This window comes from Leopardus geoffroyi, chromosome B2, assembly GCF_018350155.1.
Source record: "Leopardus geoffroyi isolate Oge1 chromosome B2, O.geoffroyi_Oge1_pat1.0, whole genome shotgun sequence".
Lineage (NCBI taxonomy): Eukaryota > Metazoa > Chordata > Mammalia > Carnivora > Felidae > Leopardus > Leopardus geoffroyi.
In genome coordinates this window covers 2,908,859-2,922,799 of record NC_059332.1, presented here as the reverse complement: position 1 = coordinate 2,922,799, position 13,941 = coordinate 2,908,859, and the positions used below count along the sequence as shown (strand labels likewise).

Genomic DNA, 13,941 nt, shown 5'->3' with positions numbered 1-13,941 from the left:
TAGGGACAGTCCTAGTGCGTCATTTTACTGCGCAGAAAGGCGAGAATGATAGTTTAAACATAAATTGAATTTTATTTATTTTTAAAGAACCTCTGGTTTATTTTTTTAAATATAATTTATTGTCCAATTGGCTTCCGTACAACGCCCAGTGCTCATCCCAACAAGTGCCCTCCTCCATGCCCATCACCCACTTTCCCCTCTCCCCCCCGCCCCCCGCCGACATGAACCGAATTTATTAAGATTATACGTGACTATATATATGCTATAAAATATCACAGGAATTGTGAACATTGATCTATCATTTTTCCCAAGACAGGGCTGGCTTCTTAGCGGAATCTAATCTGGAACATAACGCGCATCGTGTGAAATTCTCTTACAAGACATTTGCTGCTCACGCTACAGCATATGGCCGAGGGTGTAGGTGGGGACGTTAAAGGAACGCTTGACTAGGGGTAGGATATTTTGGGGGGGGGGAAAGGAAGCAGACGAGCGCTCTGGTGGTCTCCGAGGACGATCTGAGGGTAGAGTCTAGGATCGATGCATTCGTTCTAGCCCATCATGTTAAAGGACGGGTCTTTTCACGAGCCCCTCTTCTGATCCGGAATCGCTCCGTTCACACGCAATATTTCACTTACAAGCAGGCACGGAAAAATACAGTTGTGGACGTGGGACCTTCGGTCCACGTGGGCAGGTGACTGAGGTGGGGTGAGGACAGCTGACCCACACCCTAGGTTTCCCCAGCTGGGAGGGCCTGGGTCTGCAGGGCAGCGAGTGCGGGGCCCGCGGTGGTCCCGGAGACCCAAGGGCGGGGTCGGAAAAGTCGGGGGGGCCGGGCCGCCCTGGAAACTCCGTTCTTCCCGGAGGAAGGAGTCCAGGGTCATCCCTTCGGCGTTTCGAGGCCCGGAAACCAGCGACGTGCGTCGCGGCGGCTTTGCCTGCCGAGCCCGGAGCCCGGGACGCGGTTGGGGGGCGCGGCTGCCGTGTGGACCCCGGGGTCAGGTCGCGGTGGGGCGCGCGGCTCCCTGCGACGACGAGGAGGACGCAGACCGCGGAGGCCACCTCGGGGACGCGGAGGCCCTGGGCCCCCAGTCTCTATCCGTCGGCCCTGGACACTTCCAGAGCGGACCCTGGAGGCGCGTGCTTCTGTCCTGCGCCAGCGTCGGCTTTGAACCCAACAGTCGTCATCACCTGTTGATTCTCTTAGCTCTAAATACAAGTATTCTCGGAAAAGTATTCTCGGCACGAAAGTTCGACAAATACGTGGGGAGTAACTCAAGCCGGGAACACCTTCAGCCTGTCTTCGGGGGACGCCCAGCGCGCAGCTGGCTGACTCCGGGGGTCCCCCCGCTCGCACGCCGCGATCCGAGGGACACCCAGCAGGTGCCGTCGGCGGAGAATTAACAGCCGGGCGCCGCCTGCCCCTCGCCCTCCGCAAACCTCCGCGGCCCTGCTCTCCCGCCCCCAAACAGGACAATCACGGTGTGACCCGTGCTGCTGGGGGCCGCCGTCCCGACTCATGACGTCGGGGCAGGTGTCTGCGGGGCTTCAGGGACCCCGGGGCACAGCGCCTTTCCTGCGTCGCGCTCGTCTGCGTTTCCTTGCCTGGAACCGACCCGAACGGGACGCGTCACTAAGGTACAAGTCCTGGGAGAGAAGTTTGCGACGTGTGATCCGGAGCTACCGACTCGCCTCTGAAAAGGGGACACTCCCTTCACCACAACCGAAAATCCCGTCCCGGTGCTCTCTCCACAAATAGGCTGGACCCAGCGTCTGCACAAGTCTCTCCGTGGATTTCCCAGTCCAAATCCGAAGAGCTGAGGGTGTAGACTTCTCATTACAGGCTATGGACACGGTTCAAAATGGTCCTTAGAAGCGAGAGAAGAAAAAGAAGACATTCCCCTTAGTGTTGGGCAAACAAAACTGTGGATGAACTTATTCTTTTAGAAAGCAACCCCCGTCGGGTGGCCGGTTAGCTCAGTTGGTTAGAGCGTGGTGCTAATAACGCCAAGGTCGCGGGTTCGATCCCCGTACGGGCCAGGCAGCGTGACCTTTTGGGCCTTCTCGCCGCGTGGACTTGGCCAACTCACTGGTCGGACCCCAAATCGCTGCTAATCAGAATCAGAAGTTCGGACCTTCCTCTTCCCAACAAGGCTGTGCATTTTCGCTTCGCTTGTTCTTAATTAAAAGTAACTACACCCGCTGCAAGAGTTTCCTGAAGCAACCCGAGGGAGTGGTGTGGGAACGAGGCGGCTGTGCTTTAGGAAAGGGGGGCGTCAAGGACCGTTGTAGAAACGTGCCTGCTCGGTTTTCGGTGAGACTCCAGGAGACGGTATTATCCGGGCGCGTAAGAGAAGCTGCTCGAGAGAAAAGGAGGCAGGAGGAGGTTGGCGGTGACTCGGTTGGCTGCGGCAGCGACACACGGGCTTTGCTCCGGTCGGGTCTCCGCCCCTGCACCTGCGCGCCCCCGGCGAGGCTGCACCCGCTTTCTCCGGCTCGGTCCGCGCCCCTGCACCTGCCCGCACCCGCTTTCTTCGGTTCCGTCCCCGCCCGCCAAGGCGCACGCGCTGACCGCAATTCACCTGCCAGGCCGAGCGAGGAGACAAGCTACACATTGGGAAATCGGTCCACGTACGAGGATGATCTTCTGGGCTGGTTTGAAGAATTTCCCCCACTTGGCAGTGATACCACCCCCCCCCCCCAGCCTCTATGCTGGGCCCCGACGCACAGGGAGGAGGCAGGTCTGTTGAGAGCCCCCTCCCCACCCTACCCCCACCCCCGGGAGCTGCCACCTCCCAGGTCTTCCTCATCTTCTCCCGCTGTTTACTTTTGTAAAAGAAGGGATTCCTGTCGGCTCTTTGTCCCTCGGGGGCAGGGGCGTCTGTCCCCACGATGGCCTGGCCGGGCACGTGGGGACACGTCGGGGAGGAGTGGCGACTGCGGCCGGCCGTCAGGGCCAAGCGCTAAGGGGCCCCACTGAGGCAAAGAGCCGCTCGCACCCGTGTCCCCACAGCCCGACCTTCCTTGAGGGGTTCCCCAGGAGGGGTTCCCTTTCTTGGCTGGCAGCCGTGGGAGGAAGCAGCTCGCAGGAGAGGCCTCTGGGGTGAGGACCCTTCCCACGGGGAACAATGTGGGTGGAGAAGATACTGGAAGAACAGCTCTTATTTTTTAGAGCTTCTTTGATTTTAAAACCTTCCTTCTAACGGTCTTTTTCGGCCAATCTCCTGTCTCAAGTTCAAGAGATACAGGAAGAAAAAGCTTAGAGGATCGTTCCTTCGATGCTTCTGACGCGTCTCTTTCAGACCCAACCCACAGCCGAGGTGGGATAGCATCGCCAGGGTGCAGGATCATGCTCCAGGAAAAGGCGTTCGGAGGACTTTGAGGATTGTTTCAATCTTTCTTTTTTCTTTTTCTTTTTTTTATAGGTACCTAGAGAGCGTGAAGAGAAAAAAGCGAGCCCGACGAGCCAGCCAGGAGTCGAACCTAGAATCTTCTGATCCGTAGTCAGACGCGTTATCCATTGCGCCACTGGCCCGCCCTTGCTCAGGTGGCCTCAGTGTTAGTATTTTCGTTACTTTACACAATTCACACCAGACGAGGAAGTGGTTGGCTAGGAACAAAATCTGTACCAATTCTGGGAAAGCAGAATTGATTTTATGACTTGCTTGCACAACACACTTACATAAAATGTTTTCATTGAAGACAGAGGGCGCCCTGCACTTCTCTGACTGTCCCCACGGGACACTTGTTTGGTGCTTCGGGGCTGTTTGCTTCGCTTCGTTTTGGTTTGGCTTTTGCTTGAACAAATCTCCACGGACTCAGGGTTCACGTTCCCTCTGGACTCTGTCTTCACTCCAGCTTATCCTGGTGCCCGGCTTTGGGGCTCTTCCTCACCGCCCCGCCCGCAGACGTCGCCCACAAACTGCAAGAAACACCAGATGCAATAAGGAGGCGAGAATTCAGTGGAAGTGTACATTTTAAGATGCGCATTTGACGGAGAAACTTGGAAACCGGGAACTCATTTACTAACAAACACAAAATTGGCTTAAATTGTACTTGGCTCTTCGAGGGAGGCAGCATAGTCGCCAGCGTGAGCAGGCGTTCGTCAGATTTCACAGCCTCACGATCAGGCAGCCGGTGTTTTTGAGCTCTCCGAGGCCGGATCTCGGCGTGGACGGTGGAGACGCGGAAATCTGGAGGTTCTCAGGCGCCCAGACCAGGGAAGGGGAGGGTGGAAGTCAGACCGAGCTGGTGGCCCAGGCACCTCAAACATTCAGGGTTATGAATTGGGACCGTGGCTGGAGGGAGGGGGCCCGGTTGGGACCCTCACCAAAAAGCTGCAACGCTGTGAGCAGGATTTGAACCTGCGCGGGGAGACCCCATTGGATTTCGAGTCCAACGCCTTAACCACTCGGCCATCACAGCCCCCGTGGAGAAGGCCTCACTCGCTGGACTGAAGACAAGGGTCTGTCGTTGACCGGGCAGCGTGGCAGAAGAGATAGGGGTGGCTGATGCCGGAGGGTCCCCTCAAAACCTTCTTCAACTTCATGGCTCCTTCAACTTTTCAGATATTTAGGCAAAAATCTTGGCAACACGCTTGACTTCAATTATTCTTTCATTCCACACAGGTGCGGGAATTCTCTTTCCCTCTGCCCTCAGAAGCATCTAGATCCGAAAACGCTCTCACCACCCAGCTGCTGGCAGCCTGGCGCACAGCGCCTGCACGTCTAACGCGGAATATGCTGCAAGCATCTCCTAACGGGTCCCGCATCCGGCCTTTCCAGCCCTCACCGAACACTCCACCATCAGCAGCCAGGGGGTCTTTCCGAATCTACTCCACTTGATGGCCCAGCTGTGCTCACAACTCAGTGGCGCCTCCTCCTTTCATCGGAGTAAGTCCCCACCTGGGTTTCCGGGCCCCTGAAGACCTCGGGTGTCACCCTGCGCCCCTGCTCACCCGGCTGCAGTCGCTGTCAGCCTTGTTCTTCGCTGGAAGCATCAGGCCCCTCGCTGTCCCGTGCTTTGCCCTGCCCAGTCCCAGCCCCTTAACGACTGCAGGTGTTTCCTCAAATAACACCTGAAACTTTCACCTCCCCTCTTTCCAGTGCTTCTCCTCATTCTCTGCTTTATTTTCCCCCCATGTCACTCATAATCACTGTAACACACTGTGTAACTTATTTATTTTGGGTGGGACCATGTGAGTTAGTTCATGGGACCATGGGGCCGTGTGTTGAAATGTGAGTACTCCTGGCTCCCCAGTACACGCTTAGTCCTTCACATCCTTTTGGATATGCGTATTTTCTTCAAATTCCCAAGGCCCCGATGTTCACAATTTCCATATGTAGGGAAGAAGAATGTTCCCTCTCTTCTCTTAGGCTGGGGGCTGGGGCCGACGAATGCAACTGACAAAAGACAGACGAACCAGAGAAAAGGCTTACAAAGTTTGTTGATGTTTTTTTTTTCTTGTTTTAATTTTACAGGCGTGAAGGCTTCACGTAAAAGAAATGAGAACCCAAAGAAGCAGTCAGGCTGGAAAGCTTTTATGCCATTTTAGCAAAGGGTGATACATTGTAGGGAAGCGTGTAGACCAAGAAAAGGGGAGCGTGGGCTCCAAGGGGCAACAGTTGTGGGAAGGAAAACAGCGGGGAAAGAATGGAAGACCGGGTTGGTTCGCAGTTTATTTCCTCAGGCTCCTCTTGGTGCTGACTTCCTACCTCTAGTCATCGGGGTGGTTCTCTCTCTGGCAGGACATGGGGGGGGGGGTAACCTTCACCAAGGGACACTTATGTCCTGTTTCAGGCACACAGGAGGACAGAGGGCTCTTCCTGTTTGCTTTTTCTCAGTTGCTCTCAGCTCAAGATCATCCTTATACTAAACTGACGTATTTGGGCGTAGCAAATGTTCGCGTGTGTTTTTAAGTCTGAGACCCCAGAAAGGAAGTGCAGGTTCACGTCTAAAAGGATGTAGGCTCTGGAGCAAAACAAGTGCCAGCGGCTGTTTCCGCCCGGTTTCGAACCAGGGACCTTTCGCGTGTTAGGCGAACGTGATAACCACTACACTACGGAAACACCATGATGGAACAGCTTAGTAAAAGTAAGTATTTCTTGATGCCCCCAGGTCTTTTTCGTAGGGGAATTTTCCCTTTCCAAGATTAACAATGTCCTATCCCAGGAGAAATGCGTTCACCAAATGTATCTACCATAATGTTCAGAGAAGCCTGTTTAGCCAAAAAAATGGGAAACTACCCCAGTGCCCATGAAGGCTTTCTACAGAAAATGACCCTTGATCTGAGACTTCATAGATGAAAAGACTATGAAGCATGATGCAGAGATGTCAGAAAGGGGGGTCTTGTCGTTGGGAACTGAGTGGAGTGGGCATGATCTTGGGAGGCGGGGAATGGTGGGTGGGCGGGGATGGAGGCGGGGCGGGGGGAAAGGTCAGGAGGCAGGTCGGTGGATATCCAAGGATTTGAAGGAGGGCATGGAAAGAAATGAGACTAAATGGGAATATGTGGGCCAGACCAGAGAAGATGAGGTGTGTGCCTTCCACAGAGGGGACGGTATAATTTAATCTGAATGTGATGAGACAGGTTGGAGCCTAAGCTTTAATTCTTGGAGTGTAGATGTCATCAGTGAAGATTTCCTTAAAAAAAAAAAAAAAATCAAGGTGTACTTTATACTATTAAAATGCACTAATCTTAAGGATACAGCTCAATGAAAAAATAAAAGTCACATCACCTCATTGATTCAAGAAGCCCAGCAAATGACAGCCAGGATAATCATAAGGGGAAATCATAACCACCTAAATTATATTGAAATGCTTGGAAACCAAAGATTAAAAAAAATCTTAAAAAGGAGGTGGAGAGAAAAGATAATACATTTTAGGTTGGACAAAGGTTAAATGGAATAATAACTATTCAAAGAAACACAGAAAAAGAGGAACATAAAAAGGGGGGACAAATGGACAAAAAATAACTTGACGATGGACTTAAATCCAAATATAAATAACTTCATATCATGTAAGTGGGATAAACACGTAATTAAGTGGCGGAGATCGGCTGGCAGAATAGCAAAATAAGAAAAACCAGAGCCAACTGTTCCCTGCTTACAAGAGACGCGCAAGATGACTAATGATGACAGGTTGAAGGTAGAGTGACGAGGAAAGCTTACCTTGAAATCACTAGGCATTAGAAAGCTGGTGTGGCCATATGAATATCAGACAGAGTAGACCTGAAGGTAAAAAGCAAGACCATGGTTAAAGAGAAACGTTCGACAACAATTAAATGATCAATTCACCAAGGACACTTATTAATTCTTGGATGAAGCGAAACTGAGAAAATTAAAATAAGAAATAGAACAACCACGACTATGGTTGGTGATTTAAAAGACCCCTTGGAGTAGCTGGTGAGAAGCTGAAAGAAAAAAGTAGGATATAGAAGATTTAGGCCATGGCTAGTAACTTAGCAATTTAACCTAATTAGCACTTCTAAGACACTGTGCCTAACTCTTGCAGAATACACATTATTTTCAGGTGCACCTGAAAAATTCACCAAAACAGGGCCATCGAACAAGTCCCCCCAATTTTTAAAGGACTAAAATAAACTTTCAGATATTTTCTGACAACAGAATTAAATAGGAAGTCAGTAACCAAAAAGTAGAAAATCCCCAGATATAGGGAAACTTCCGCATGGCACTTCTATATAAGCCACAAGTCAAAGTCAAAGTATAATGGAAACCAGAAGGTAATTCTAACTAAAAGCAACTAGAACAATACTTCGTGGAAAATATACAGGTTTACATGCATATATTAGAAAAAGAAGAGAGGGTTAAAATTGGGAAATTTTAAGAAGGAAGTGGTGTCTTGTATTTTAAGACAGAGACTTTGGTGTGTCGAGAATGGCTTTCGATGGCCAATCTGGAAGACAGGGACAGCTAAGAGATGTTGAAGACCCAAAGAGGGACCAATAGAAGGACAGATGGCGAGGACATCTTACGCGTGTTGAAGGCACAATCAACAAGACTTTGTGGTGACTTCATGGTGGGAAAGGCAGTGGGAGGAATCGAGGTTAATTTTAGCCACAGGTTTCCAATGGGATTGATGTCAGTTGAGTTTAGGGCGCACTGTGCTAATAGCGCCCATGTGAAATCTAAGTGCAGATGGAAATAATGAGTTTCAAGCTTGGGCGAGATCTGTTTTGGATGTGGATATTTGGGGAGATCACCTCCAGGCAGGCCGCCAAGATGCTTAGAGTTGATGAAGAAATTCTAAAGGATGAAGGATCAACTCCAGAGATTCTGCCACGGGTCAGCGCTGGGGACATCAGCCCTGGAAAGCGCCAAGGTGCTTGAGATTTTTTCCAGGTGTAATCATGGTGTAAGTACAAGGCTCAAGAACTTAAAACGTAACCATCTGAGAGTGTTCGACACTCCGAAGTTTGATGTGCTGTGTATGTGGAATCGTAGACACAGACTCAGCATTAAACAATATCAACACAGAGAAGAAAGTGTGACAACAGGGGACAGGGACAGATGAATCCAGAAGATCTCAGCTGAGTCTGCTGAGGCATGATTTGTGCAAGTAATTATCTCCAGGGTGGTCATTATCGCATTCATTTCACACCTAAGCTTTCCTGGTGAAAGCTGGACATCCTTCCCCATCATTTCCCTTTCTCCAACACTTTTCATCATCGCCATACTTTACCTTTCACCTTTTAATGGCCATTTCATTCAGATGAATTCCCAACCTCTCCAGTGCCCAATTTTAGCAACGAGTACCTGAACACGAAGAAGAGAGAAGCACACAGCTGACCTAAGACAACACCACGCCTCCTGTAAGAGCATGGAAGAGAGCTGTCTGTTTGAGGATCCCAAGCCAGGGAACATTTAATAGGGGAGGAGGTTTGAATAAAGAATAACTTATGTCAGGAAATAAATGGTATTTAGTTAGAACTCTCTTCAGCAAAGACACAATTTTGAATGTTCAGGACTTGATTAAAATTATCTTATAGAGGAACTACCTTTGATTTTCTAGTACTGTTAACCACTCAACTCTTAGGGAGTCCATGAGATTCAAATCCACTTTAAGGACTTTTAATAAAATATTAGTCTTCTAACACCTTTGCATTTCCTGACGCTCAAAAATCAACAAGAAAGTAATGAATCCTTTCTTAGTCATCAGTAATTTCTTAGTAATACAAAGAATATCTGAAAGGGTGTTTTCACAGTGGTTGCGTCTCTGTCACTTGATCTCAAATGGCAGGGCAGAGGGGCAAACCTCAGCTAGGCTAGGTGAGGCTCCTTGCCTTTTCCTGATATATCACCCCTAGAACAAATATTCTGAGTCTTTAAATTACTCTTACGATGTATAGGATATGCGTCTCAAAGGCGTGAGTATTCCCCAGGTAAATTCAAGTTGGTACGTATAGGATATGCGTCTCAAAGGCGTGAGTATTCCCCAGGTAAATTCAAGTTGGTACCTACCCACCCGGAGAAAACATGGGAGGTTAAATCACAAAAGCCAGAAAGAAAGCTGAGGCACAGGCCCCGCTGGGATTCGAACCCAGGATCTCCTGTTTACTAGACAGGCGCTTTAACCAGCTAAGCCACGGAGCCAGGTACAGTGGGGCCCCTAAATTACATATTATTTCAGTATGATTTCACACACCTCAACTGTAATGAACTTAGTAACTAGTTCACCAGATGTTTCAGAAACGAAAGAACAGACATGTCTCCGTCAAAACCAAAGAAGAATGTTCTCTTGGAAGGATGAACAGAGGGCCTGGACTGAAATGATTGTCTCCTTGTGGATCACTGTTTCAAGGTGGACACCACTAGACCCACTGAAGTCTGTTGGGGACACAGACCTTTGTTGAACCCTAAAGGAAAAATGAGTTGACTTTCTACGAATCATCCTTTTCTCTTAACCACACCTGCTGTCTCCTCTATTAGTGGGGACAAGGAGAGGTCGCTGGTCAAAGATTAGCACGTGTCTGACACACGGCTCTGAAAGAACTGTGAGGCTTTGTTGGCGCCTGTCAGATGGCCCTCCAAAATGGTGGCACTCCTTTCTCCACTCACAGATGTTGACTGCCCATGGCTCACTCACGGCTGGGTTGGTCTCTGGGAACTTCCTCCACAGAAGAGGCACCTTGCTCAAAGTTACACCCACCTTCGAGGGGTGCTCACATCCAAGACTGGGTGCTGTTAGAGTACAAACCTTCCCCTCACCCTCCTCCGCCTCAACGCAGGACACTTCTGAAGCGCCATTCCCAGCTCAGATCCCCCTGAGACATCAGCTTGAGGCCTCTGTTAAACTACACGCAGCTCAGCTTCTGCCTCTTCCCAATCCCGCTTCCCTCACCCTCTCGTCTTTACTGATTCTGAGAGCGTTCCCCAGGAACTCAGAGCGTTTCCCAGGGAACTGACCCTTGACAAAAGGCAAGTGATGACTGATGCATACTTTGGTCTCCAGAGGTCAAAGTGAAGTCTGAATGGGGCCCAGGCTTTCAGAAATCATTTACCATAGGAAGTGCCCCGGGAAAACAAGAATGATAATAATCTTAATCTTGTACTCGACAAACTTTCAGAATTCTCACCACAGAATAACAACCAAAAATATGAAGATACTGGCTAGTTGCTTCAAACGGTATACAAAGTGGCCAAAAGAGTGCTAAATGGCCAGAAGAATGATTTCTATGTGTGATATTAAACGCAAATACCTGAAATGGAAAGTTAGGAAATACAAAGGCAAAGTTAGCTGGTCAAAGAATATGGTTCTCATTTCCAGGGAGAAATAGCGCATATCAAGTCCTAAACACCTTACAGACTACAGTGCATATCCGAGAGAAGCCCATATAATACAGACGCGTGCTCACAGGTGCTCACTTATAAATGGAGGGGAAAGAAGGCTTTGAGAATGTGCACCGACCGATGAACTTCTGAAAGTATTAGTACCCCTGGCTTAGAAAGCGCCGTGGTGGGAAGCCAGGGGGAAGCGGGACCGAGCAGAGAGCGGAGGATGGCAGGACTCCGCGCCCCGCGCCCCCTGCCGGCCCCTCCCGCGTGGGCGCGTCCCGGCAGGTGCATCGGGCCGTGCTGGGAAGGGCGCACCTGCTCCGAGGTTTCCCTCCTTCCTCCGGAGCCGCCCGACCGGGGCCTCGGCTCCTCCTCCGGTTTCAGTCCCGGCGCTGCTCCCGGGCCCAGGACGCGCCCCGCCTCCCCCCTTCCCTCCGGCTGGGTGCGGGAGCTCAGGCCGCGCTCCGGGTCCCGGTGGGTCAGCAGCCCCGCAGACCCCAGCCCCGCTCTCGGGCGCCACCACGCGTCCGGGAGCCACATTGCAGCTCCAGCTCGGCGACACTGAGGGGCGGACTCGGCGCGGCGCTGCGCGGGGTCCGAGGTGCGGCGTCCCCAGGGTCCGGGCGGAGCCGGCCTGTCTCGACGGTCCCCGGGAGCGCCGAGGCGCCTGGATCCCGCTCCCTGACGTTGGCCTGAATCTTCTCGGGTTTTCCCGGAAGAAGCACGATCCCTTGAGGCCGAATATGGAGCTTTCCCCCTCCCTTCTCCCCCGTCGGCCCCTCCAGACGGGAAGGGCGCGAGGAATCGGAGCGACCCTCTCTTCTTCCCGAGATTAGCCTCGAGGAAGCAATGCTGTTTGAGTGCCGTTTACCGTGGGAAAAAGCCCGTACGTGTCCTGGCCGGTTAGCTCAGTTGGTTAGAGCGTGGTGCTAATAACGCCAAGGTCGCGGGTTCGATCCCCGTACGGGCCAACTTTTGCGCTACACGCGGAGGGGACCCGCGGGCCTGCACACCCTCTGGGTGCGGGCTTTGCTGGGTGGGCGAGTCTCCGAACTTCTTTGCTGCGGTGCTGGCCCCGAAGGTGGGCACAGTCCCCGCCCCCAGCTTGCCGGTGCCCTGCACCTGTCTCGGCCCCCCCGCGCTCTCGCACACTAGCGGGGGCGACAGAGCAGAGGGCGTTGTTTTCCTGGGACGAAACTCTTCTGGAAGGAGAAACACCTGAATTATTTGTTTCCTCTGAAAACCAGTTGTGGAAAACCAGTTGTGGAATCGCCCTTCCTACCACTCACCGTGGGTCATTCTGCATTCCCCGGTTCAGTCTAAAAGACAAAAAAGGACTACAAAGTGAGAAAAATTTTCCAAAACTTTAATAGTAAGGATTGACAAAGATCTTTGTTTCCTACACTCTCACACTTATTCTGACATGAAAGGGTTACATACCTTGAAACGTTATTTGAGGTTTCTGTTTTTGCGTTAAGGATACACACATTGATGGTTTTGAAGAAAGAAACTTTAAAAAGATAAATGCAAACGTTTCCCTTTCAGCGGTATTCTTCCTTAGCCCACTTCTCACCATCACCTTCTGTAGGTCAACTCTGTTCTTAACTTCTCATTTATCCTTACTGGTTTTCATAGATATAAATATTTGTATTTATTATTATTTTTTCTTCTTTTCCCCGCAAAAGATTCATAATCATTTACCCGTTGTTTGCCCTTGCACTTTTCTCTTAGTATATCTTGAGTATTTCTAATTGCACTCTCCACTTTGTACACAGTCAAAAATTAAAGCTTATTTTCAAATGAGTTGGTCCTGCCAGCCAGGAGTTGAATCTAGAAATTTCTCAACATCATACAAAGTGTCGGGTTTTCCAACACAGGGAAGGAGGTAGTGGAAATGATACCCTTAATGTTCTCTAATGTGAACAAAGCGCTTTCTTTCTCAAGCCATATCACATTTAGAGACTTGAATAGGCACTCCTAAGCTGCTCAATTATCGAACAAAATTACAATTTTGACAAACGTGTATCGATCTGTCACTCTTCAGTATGGCACTGTGTTGTCCTTCATGAAAAGATGTGAAGGAAATATGAAGTGACAGACTGGAGTCCGAAAGGCTGTGTGTGCATGACTATGATCTCTTTAAAACTATCCTGCGACTAACTCTCATGTGGTTTGGGGGGAAATGGGTAACGTAAGACAAGGGGCAAACGTGGAAAATGGGTTCCCAATTGTTGAAATTGGATGAAGAGTATAATAGGAGTTCTTTGTATTACTTTTGCTTTTTTTTTTTTCTGTAAGTGTGACATATATGTTTTTTAAAACTTTGAAACTAAAGAATCAATAAGAATGTTTCACACGTCTCAGGACATTATTAAATGTGCTAAATAGTCATTCCCTTTAGATGATGGAGTTATGAACCATGTTTAGTTTTTTCTTTTTGCTTAGCCACATTTTCTGCAATGAGCCCCTATATATACTTATGTAATGTAAAACAAACAATAACAAAAAAATTTAGAAAAAAAACAAAGAGAAAAAAAGAATCATCAATCTGTAGGATGTTTACACTCATTATACTTCTTTTCCTTATTGGGAAACTAAGTAAAAGGAAGTAACCTACTAAGTCATTGAAGTGAAATTCCCAGAAAGAATCCCCATGCCAATAGTTCAGGGTACATGGCTCACATATGCTCAGAGTTTCTTATCTAGACAGGAGTTTTCAAGTCCACAGTTCATATTCAGTATTAATGATAAGATTAATATTAATTTAAAATTGGAGCAATTAATATTCTAAGGTACAATTCAAGATGCTGTGAACTTGGTTATTTGAACAGGACGATTCCTTGGAATATGATCATCCACTGACAAAATGACAAACGTGCCTTTGAGAAACAGCATAGTGACTTCGTTAAAAGGAAGTTCTGTCGAGCTATTTGATCAGAATGCTGACTCAGTTTTTTATCTGTAAAATGAGCATGATTATAATATCTACCTCATAGGTTTGTTGTTATGTTTCAATATGTTAACTCATTTAAAACACATAGATAGTGCTTGATACGTAATAACTGTTATATAAGATTTTAGTTACAACTGTTATTTTAAACTATAAGATACTGAAAGACTGGAGCTGAAGTATACTGTAGCAACTCTGGGA

General features: G+C 49.2%; 6 non-coding genes across 6 annotated transcripts; 2 read left to right on the top strand and 4 right to left on the bottom strand.

Annotated features, from left to right (window-relative positions):
* The first annotated feature begins 1,963 nt into the window (after positions 1-1,963).
* TRNAI-AAU lies at positions 1,964-2,037 on the top strand. Its single transcript has one exon. It is a non-coding gene; the product is annotated as a tRNA-Ile (tRNA).
* A 1,422-nt stretch (positions 2,038-3,459) lies between these two features.
* TRNAR-ACG lies at positions 3,460-3,532 on the bottom strand. The gene has a single exon. It is a non-coding gene; the product is annotated as a tRNA-Arg (tRNA).
* Positions 3,533-4,340: 808 nt separating this feature from the next.
* TRNAS-CGA lies at positions 4,341-4,422 on the bottom strand. Its single transcript has one exon. It is a non-coding gene; the product is annotated as a tRNA-Ser (tRNA).
* A 1,570-nt stretch (positions 4,423-5,992) lies between these two features.
* TRNAV-AAC lies at positions 5,993-6,065 on the bottom strand. The gene has a single exon. It is a non-coding gene; the product is annotated as a tRNA-Val (tRNA).
* A 3,469-nt stretch (positions 6,066-9,534) lies between these two features.
* TRNAT-AGU lies at positions 9,535-9,608 on the bottom strand. Its single transcript has one exon. It is a non-coding gene; the product is annotated as a tRNA-Thr (tRNA).
* Positions 9,609-11,687: 2,079 nt separating this feature from the next.
* On the top strand, positions 11,688-11,761 carry TRNAI-AAU. The gene has a single exon. It is a non-coding gene; the product is annotated as a tRNA-Ile (tRNA).
* Positions 11,762-13,941: the final 2,180 nt, after the last annotated feature.